This window comes from Pyxicephalus adspersus, chromosome 5 (assembly GCF_032062135.1).
Source record: "Pyxicephalus adspersus chromosome 5, UCB_Pads_2.0, whole genome shotgun sequence".
NCBI classification, from domain to species: domain Eukaryota; kingdom Metazoa; phylum Chordata; class Amphibia; order Anura; family Pyxicephalidae; genus Pyxicephalus; species Pyxicephalus adspersus.
Window position 1 is genome coordinate 130,985,415 of NC_092862.1, and position 9,813 is coordinate 130,995,227.

Sequence of the window (9,813 nt, forward strand, 5' to 3'; positions counted from 1 at the left end):
TATCTATCTATCTATCTATCTATCTATCTATCTATCTATCTATCTATCTTGTCATATCTTCCTACAATATCTTTATATCTATGATGTGGATTTCTTCCTTTTCCACATCTATTTTTCATTTCTAGATTTTTGATCAGATATTCTGCCATTGTCCTCATATCTTTATATTGCTCAGTATTGATGATCTCCCATACACATCACTTTATTGTGATCTCATTTGGATCTCATGTGTAAAAACAAACAGGACACAAAGGTCCCCCATACCAGCCGATCACCACCAGACCTGTAGAATATTATTGGTGAGGTTGGGATGCAGTTATATATTTTTTTCTTTTCGGTGACCCAGATCTGATTGACAATGAACCAGAAATAGTTTATATGTCCAATTTGATCATTTTTCAGACAATATCACTCACTTTTTCTATCCGCTATGCTCCCCAGATCAGTCACACTGACATTAAACATTTTACCATCCGATCTGTTAGAAATGATAACAATTGTGTTTTATATGGTCAGCATTGGAGTGCCTGCAACTGCATCTGTATTCTTCAGCTAATAAAGATTAACTGGAAATGGAGCAGTACTAACCTGTAACAGATACCGGCAGCTACAGAATCAGCATGCCAGGTAAGCAGCATTATCAGATAGATTGCAAGCTTTGTGCATTGATCAGCCCTGCCATGGCAGGAGTTGGTAGTGCCCAGTATTTGTCCTTCATGAGAACACCCCCCTTCCTTATAGTCCATTCTTACAAGCTGCCATAGAGAACAATCAGAAGCACTCTGGGGTTAGGAAGTGAACACTAAGAAGTGAACAGCAATGACTTAATGAGGCCGTCAAAAGCAGCACCTGCACCAGGGCCGGGTGTGATTGGAGCCGCCATGTAGCTGGCTCCCCCTGCTGGCCGCCCCCGCTCATGGTCTGAGAGCCAAGCTGCACGATACATGGGAATCTCACCACTTGTGCGCCCCGCAGCCAGGGGGGGATCCGCTCCCCTTTCACCCACACACACAATTAAAGCAAAATGCTCACTGAGCGTTATAAATGCTGGGCAATCGCTGTGCAGATTGCCTGGCAAATCAAATGACATGGTCACTTATGGAAGGTTTTCATGGCCCTTCCAAGGGAAACAGGTAATGTGACTGCATGAATGGCTGCAGATTTATTGGGGAGCACGCCTGGGCCCGGAGTGTGCGGGTCCCCCTGGCAGTTACTCCCTCCTGGCGGTGACAATGGCTGGGGACAGGGGTCACTGACAAGGCTCTGCATTGCTCCTTTCTCAGCTTGCTGTTAGTTTGCTTTTACTACACAACTTAGACACCTGCCAAGCACATTGCCAGATAGCAAACATCCCAAAAGGCTTCTCCCCAACCCCCTGCTCTTTGAGGTGTGATCTATGGACATGTTCAAGTCAAATGGAAAGTTTACAGAGCTTTAATGTCCTCATCCAGATATTAAATAATTGTACTGGTTACACTAAACAAATTTATGAAGAATAAAAAGTGTAGTACAATGTACTGATTACATCAAACAATCTTATAAAGAATATATAGTATGGTATAATGCTATATGTAATATATATGGTATAATGCTCAATGTCCTTATCCAGATATTAAATAATTGCACTGGTTGCATTAAACAAATATATGAAAAATAAAAAGTGTAGTACAATGTACTGATTACATGAAACAATCGTATAAAGAATACATAGTATGGTATAATGCTATATGTAATATATATGATATAATGCTCAATGTCCTTATCCAGATATTAAATAATTGCACTGGTTACATTAAACAAATATATGAAAAATAAAAAGTGTAGTAAAATGTACTGATTACAATCATATAAAGAATACGAAGTATGGTATATTGCTCAAAGTCTTCATCCAGATATTAAATAATTGCACTGGTTGCACAAATCAAATGTATCAAGAATAAGTGATATAATGCTCAAAGTCTTTATCAAGATATACAATAATTGCAATGGTTGCATTGAAGCAATTGTATGAATAGTAAAAAGTAACACTGGTTACATTACACAATACTAAAAAATCATATACATATACAATATTTATAATCATATAAAGAATATATAGTATAATATAATGCTCGAAGTCTTCATCCAGATAATAAACAATTGCACTGGTTACATTGAAACATTTGTTTGGAGTATAAGAAGTATAGTACAATGCAATCATATAAATCATATACATATACAATACATACAATAATATAAATGATATATAGTATAGTATAATGCATAAGTCTTCATCTAGATATTTAATAATTGCTCTGGTTACATTCAAGCAACTGTATGAACAATAAGAAGTATAGTACAAGGCAATCATATAAATCATATATATACAATACATACAATTATATAAAGAATATATAGTATAGTATAATGCTAAAGTGACAAACAACAAAATAGGCATCCCCTAATGCTTAAGTCTTCATCTAGATATCAAATAATTGCTCTGGTTACATTGAAGCAATTGTATGAACAATAAGAAGTATAGTACAATGCACTGATTACATGAAGCAATCATATAAATCATATACATATACAATAATACAATCATATATAGAATAGATAGTATGTTATAATGCTCAAAGTCTTTATCCAGATATAAAATAATTGCACTGGTTGCATTGAAGCAATCGTATGAATAGTAAAAAGTAACACTGGTTACTTGACACAATCCTAAAAAATCATATACATATACAATATATACTATCATATAAAGAATATATAGTATAGTATAATGCTCAAATTCTTTATCCAGATAATAAAAAATTGCTCTGGTTACAATGAAACATTTGTATGAAGAATAAGAAGTATAGTACAATGCACTGATTACATGAAGCAATCAAATAAATCATATACATATACAATAATACAATTACATAAAGAATACGTAGTATGGTATAATGCTCAAAGTCTTTATTCAAATATTAAATAATTGCTCTGGTTACATTGAAGCAATTGTATGAACAATAAGAAGTATAGTACAATGCGCTGATTACGTGAACCAATCATATAAATCATATACATATATAATAATACAATCACATAAAGAATACATAGTATGGTATAATGCTCAAAGTCTTCATTCAAATATTAAATAATTGCTCTGGTTACATTGAAGCCATTGTATGAACAATAAGAAGTATAGTACAATGCGCTGATTACATGAACCAATCATATAAATCATATACATATACAATAATACAATCATATATAGAATACATAGTATGGTATAATGCTCAAAGTCTCTGTCCAGGTAATAAATAGTTGTACTGTTACACTGAAGCAATTCTATGAATAATATTAAGAATAGTATAATGCATTGGTTACATGAAAAAATAAAGAATAGGTGGTATAGTATATAAAGTCTTCATCCAGATAATAAATAGTTGCACTGGTTACAATTCTATAAAGAATAAGAACTGTAGTACACTAGTTACATGAAACTATCATATAAATCATGCACACCTCTATCAGTAAGTAATACAGTATAATACATTGTTACATTGAAACACTTGCAAAAAGAATAAATACGTACCACAATATAATGTTCAAAGTTTGCATCCAGATAATAATTAATTGCACTGGTTACATTGAAACAATTGTATAAAGAACTGGAAGTGTAGTACAATGCACTGGTTACATGTAGCAAGCATTTAAATCCTATACATATGCATTACATACAATCATACATAGAATAAGCAGTATAGAATATTGCCTAAAGTTTCCCCCAGTCCTAATAGTTTTAATGCAAATGCATTGGTTACATTAAAACAATTGCATGAAGAATACAAAGTATAGTAAAATGCAATGGTTGCTTGGAAACACTTGTATAAAGAACAAGTAGTATAGTATAATGCTCAACATTCTCATCCAGATAATAAATATTTACACTGGTTACATTAAAACCAATAAATGAAGTACTATTCCATAATTGCACATGTTACATGTAACAACTCTAAAAAGAATAGCCATAGTAAAAAGAAAAGTATAGCATAATGCAAAAAGTGTAAAAATGTTAAGTGAAACACTTGTAAAAAGGATAAATACTGTAATAAAGTATATTGGATTTGTTATACTGAAATACCTGAAAAATACATACAATAGTGTAATGTGTCGGTTACACTGAAACACTTGTATAAAAAAATAAGTATAGTATATTGCAATGGTTACATGAAAAACCTGATATAAAATTACTGTGTTTAGTTTAATTCACTAGTTACATTTAAATTATTATACTGTATAGAGAAGAAAAATTATAATACTATAAATTCGGTAGTATATTACTTTACTACAATATTCTAATGCTTTGGTTACAAAAAACATTTGTATAAAGAATACTGTAAGTAGTATAGTGATAGCAAATAAATAAAGAAAAGTAAACATTTTTTTACAGTACAGGTTGACATTCAAAAATCCGGCCTTCCATAATCCGGATCCTTCAGTTTTCCGGCATGGATTTCGGAGCACATTTTTAAATTTACACTGTTTTCTGGAGGAGCCGTTTATGGTTTGATGGCACTGTACTCCAGAATCAGCTGATCGGTCTTGCCTTTTCTCCACAAAATGAAGCTGTTCCTGTTGCTGAGGATGCTGTTACTGTCAGTAATGAAGATGATTATCCTGACAGCTCATCGGCTAAATTTACTGTAAAAATAAAAAGTTGCAAGCAATGATTCTGCAGTTTTTTCTATAATGTACACTGAGCCTTCCCTGTGCAATTTAGGGTACAATACCTTGCTAGAAATGAAAGAACAGGAATGACCTCATTCTGACCCAAGTAATCAAAATAACATAAGATCATGGAAGAGGACCAGGTGTAGGCACCTTAATTTGACTTTCAGGTCAGATACCACCAATGATCTCTTTAACTCTAAGGGTGACATTCTTCCCACTGGCCACCATACTAATGTACTGTGAGCTGTGGATATAGTAATTATAGTGGGGGTTCCCTGAAGACCTGAAAGTTATTTTCGTGGTTCTTCCATGGGACAAAGGCTGAGAAGGTCTGCTCTATAACATATCTCCAGTAATAATATATTTTCTGTTATATCTCCTGCTATATTATCCAAGGCTGATGTTGTGAGTGCACTAATACATCAACAATCACATTATATCCCCTATTGTTATATATCCCAATGTTTTACTTTATCTCCAACAAGACATTTTATTTTATATTATATCCATTACAAAATATCTTGTATCGTCTATTGTAATGTTATATTATTGATCTTGTTATATCTCTTGTAATGATAAATCCCGTTCTATCTCCTGTAATAACAGTTCTCTTAATATATCATATCCCCTGCTACATTTCATTGTACAAATAGCTCCTGTGTAATATATCCCTATTTTGATTTATTTTCCATATATATATAACATTTATATTTATATATACCTTTTGTTTCTTTTTTTCTCCCCAGAATTTTCAAGTTAGATTAACACAAAGGTAAGATTTGAACCCTTTCATATATATACACGTTTCCCCTTTATTGTATCCATGTTCTTTTCATTGTCTCTTTGAAAACTGTTGTCATCTTCCAGCATCATCTGTATCTGGCATTGGTTTAATAAAGTTTAAAGTGAAAAAATATCCCCATTGTATAATATTTATATTTCTGTTATACCTTCTGTTATGATTTATTGGAAATATTGCAATATATGTTATAACATATCTCCTATAAGATATATATCCCCTATTTAATGTAAAGCGCTCCATAGTATGTTGATGACGGCGCCTATGATTTTCTCGAGGAATATGTGGAGGGCTTGTAAGGCTAAGTATGACCTGGCATCTTCCCCCTCCAGATTGACTTCCATAATATACAACCCTCAGATTCCAGACAGTCTTACACACTCAATGGCCGGGCCCAGGAGGGACAGAGGCTTGTTCCACATCAATTGTATCCTACACCTGGTTGAACGGCGATTACTTACCTTTGCTGAACTGAGGGTCAAATTTGAACTACCCCGATCCTCATTCTATGTCTTCCTACAGATACGGCATTATGTCTTATCTTTGCAGCCCTCTGCTACCTTCCAGGCCCTAACTCCATTTGAGCGACTTTGTCTGGATGGCCCTTTCACCGAAGGAACGATCTCCTCTATATATCGTCTCCTACATGACTGCATGCGGGATAGATCTTTTAAATTTGCATATATGCTCAAATGGGAGGAAGTACTGGGCCAATCTTTAACCTCAGAAGACTGGCTGGATATTTGGGAGGCGGCCCATAAGAGTTCCATCAATGCCTTATATAAAGAAAATCTGTACAAAATTGTCCTCCGGTGGTATCACACACCAATGGTGCTCCATCGTTTGTTCCCTAATGTTGACCCTACCTGTTGGCGATGTAGTTTACACCAGGGTACGCTAGAACACATATTCTGGTTTTGCCCACTTATACAGCCATATTGGTTACAAGTTAATGATTTGATCTCAGAAGTGACTCAGGTACGGGTGCCTTTGGATCTCCTGCATCATTTACTGGGGAGACCTTTTTTACATGGCCCAGGTACATTTTGTAAATTGATAGCCCATATTCTAGTTGCAGCACGTACACTGATAGCCTCCAGATGGAAATCAAAGTCTCCACCTTCTTTGGAGAATCTCTATGCACGGATTCATGAGATCCGTCTTATGGAATATCTCACGGCAATTATTAGAGACACAATGGCCAAATTTGAGCTGGTTTGGGAACCATGGGACCGTTATTATGCAAATCTAGGTAACAGATGATTATACTTTATTTATTCCCTTATAGTGCTCTACCTTCTGCCTCAATTTCTATTCTTATATTGTCAGAGATTTATATACTTTCCTGTGGAAGTTAATTCACACTGTGTACCTTTTGTATGATTCTGAAATATGTTTTGATACTTTCTTATAGTGTTGCTGCCCCCTTTCATGTTTGTTTTGTATATCCCTTTTTCTTTTTTCTGTATCCTGTTTAAAAACGTTTTCGATAAAAATATAATTGCAAAAAAAAAAAAAAGTGTTAATACATCAGGCTTGATTTATGTTTTTAATTTGTCCATAACCACAGCCATGACTGGTTGTCTCTAATAGAAACTTTCACTTTTCAGATGTAAAGGTCAGATAGCAATTGCTGTTATGTACGGCTGATTATCGGCTCCTGCTATTATTTCATTTTCGTCATGTTGTTTATCTTTGTGACATTCAGCCTTGGCAGCCCAGCTCAGCCTTTGAAATAATGTAGAACAACACAGTCATCCTTGGCCCAACGCGTTTCGCCAAAAAGGCTTCATTGAAAGATTAGTTAGCGATTATCAGACAAGAATCATCTGACGTGTATGTAGCCTTGGTCTTTTAATTTTTTTGTGAAAGTACATTGTTTTTCTTTTTAATTTCAAGTTCCAAATAAAGGTCTCGGGGGGGGCAACATACAGGTAAATGAACAAAACAGGACCGTATACATTGCACACCATTGACAAGTGAAAAAGAAACAATAAAAAGAAAGAACAATACAAATCTAGGAAGCTTTCACTGTTCACCTCAGATCAACACACCTGATGATAGGTCATGGTGAAAGAAATTTTAAGTACCCGACACAAGTCCCAAATTTATGTAAATATAGAAAAGGACAGAAATATGTGTAGAGAGGTGAAGTTTAGAGAGAAGGGGGCATAGTACAACTCCATACTGACGTTTCCAAACTGACAGTCCCAGAGGTCTATTGTGGGGTGTCATTATTAGAACCAGTAGATAGGAAGGAAGATGTAAAATATATCCAGGACAAAGTACACATGCACACCCAACACTGCTTCCGTAAGGTCTATTTAGGATGAACCAAGAATTTGCTAAGCAGTGTTCATCTGTTCCTTGTGTGAGCCATCTAACCTCACTCTGTTGGTTGCCCACCCCCTGCCGACCTGGCTTGTCTTTTGACTTGCTTCTACTCCACCTATTCATTTGTAATCTGGTTTGCCTTTTGTTTTACCAAACCATTGCTACTCCAACCTGTCCCTGTATCTGTTTTGCATTGCCTAAACTGGCTTGGTATTGACCAGCTACTATCTTCATTGCTGACCTGGATAGTTCCTAACCTGTTCCTTCTGGTCTTCAGTTGTTCCTGTGTAACCTGTCTTACCTGACCCTGTTGCTTGACTACCTCTTCCTGACTTGGTTTGCCTTTGAAATTGCCTCTACTCCATCTACGCATTGCTGACACCGCTTGCTTTGACTTCCTTCCACTCCACCCATCTGTTGTTACCTGGCTTGTCTTTTGTACTTTTTTTCAATTTCCCCTAAGCATTGCTGACCTAACATGTATCTGCATCTGTTTTGCATTTCTTACCTGTTCCTAATCTGGCCTGTCTTGGGCCTCTTTCTACCTTGGCTTCCCATAACTGACCTGGAAAGTCCCTGACCTGTTCTTTTACTGGTGTAACTTCTACTTCCTGACCTAGACTTTGCCGACTATGCTGCCTATTGTCTGCCATCATGGTGACCCAAGCTTTACCTTAGACTACTTTCCCACCTGCTGCTATAATTTGCACCCCATTTCCAATGATAACTATTTCTGCAGCCCCAATCTTGACTGACCTTTTCCATCCATTCCTGTCCTTCGAGAACACAAAATAATCCCAAGGACTCTGTACACATTAAGCACTCTGTGGCCGCTCATACATTGTTACAATGTTCTAGGAGTACTTGGGTCTGAGATATAAGGAAAGCCCTCATTTTATTATCTAGTATTTATATGGAGCCGACATATTACGCAGCGCTTTGCAAAATCCATAGTCATGTCACTAGCTGTCCATCAAAGGGGCTCACAATCTCCCTACCAATATGTCATTACCACAGTCTAGGGGCAATTTGGGGGGAAGCCAAATAACAGCATATTTTTGGAATGTGGAAGGAAACCAGCACACCCCAACAAAGCACAAGATCATTCTAAAGCAGGGGTCGGCAAACTTTTTTGGCCACTAGGCCATTTCGTGGGTGAGCGGGAATACACTAGACCTGTCCTAATGGCTTCGCCCACCACCAGGGAACACCCCCCGAAGTGAAACCACTTTCCTCTGTATGCATTGCGGAGGGATTTACCTTTGGGGAGCATTCCCTATTTAACGCGGCAGAAGTATCAATGCCAGCCACGGTAAAAACGGGGAGCATTACCAAGGAGGCGCCACCGGAACTCCGGCGACTCCGGCTCCAGTAGTTCCTAATGCCCCCTGGCCCATCCGGTCGCCAGTGGCTCTGGCTGGCATTAGGCTGGATCGGGCCAGGGGGCATTACACCGGATCGAACTACCAGCTAGGCCGTATCTGGCCTAAAGGCCGGAGTTTGCCGACCCCTGTTGTAAGGCAACACATTGCAATACACTTCTATTTTTTTCCATATGTTGCAGTGCACTACTAAATGCAAAGCACCAAAAAAAAACCCTCTTCTAAAATTAATATATCTACAGATCACAGTACATTCGTGTGGTGGTCAATAGGAAGAATGCCTCCTACATTGCTGGCCAGTGGGAAGAATGTCACCCTTACAGATAGCTGAAAATGTAATTGGTGTCAATTTAACTGACCTGGTGCAAACTGCTCATTACACAAGGGACCCCTATCAACCTCTGGAGAAACCCTGGTTGAGAAACACTGTTCTAAATCAAAAGGAGATAAATATGTGAGTATCTAGTAAATAATTTCTGCTTCGGAAAATCTTGCTGAAATCGGTTATGTCAAAATCAGTCTGCTCATTACCAAATTAATAATAATAATATATATACATATAACTTTTACCTGTTTCCCCGAAAATAAGCT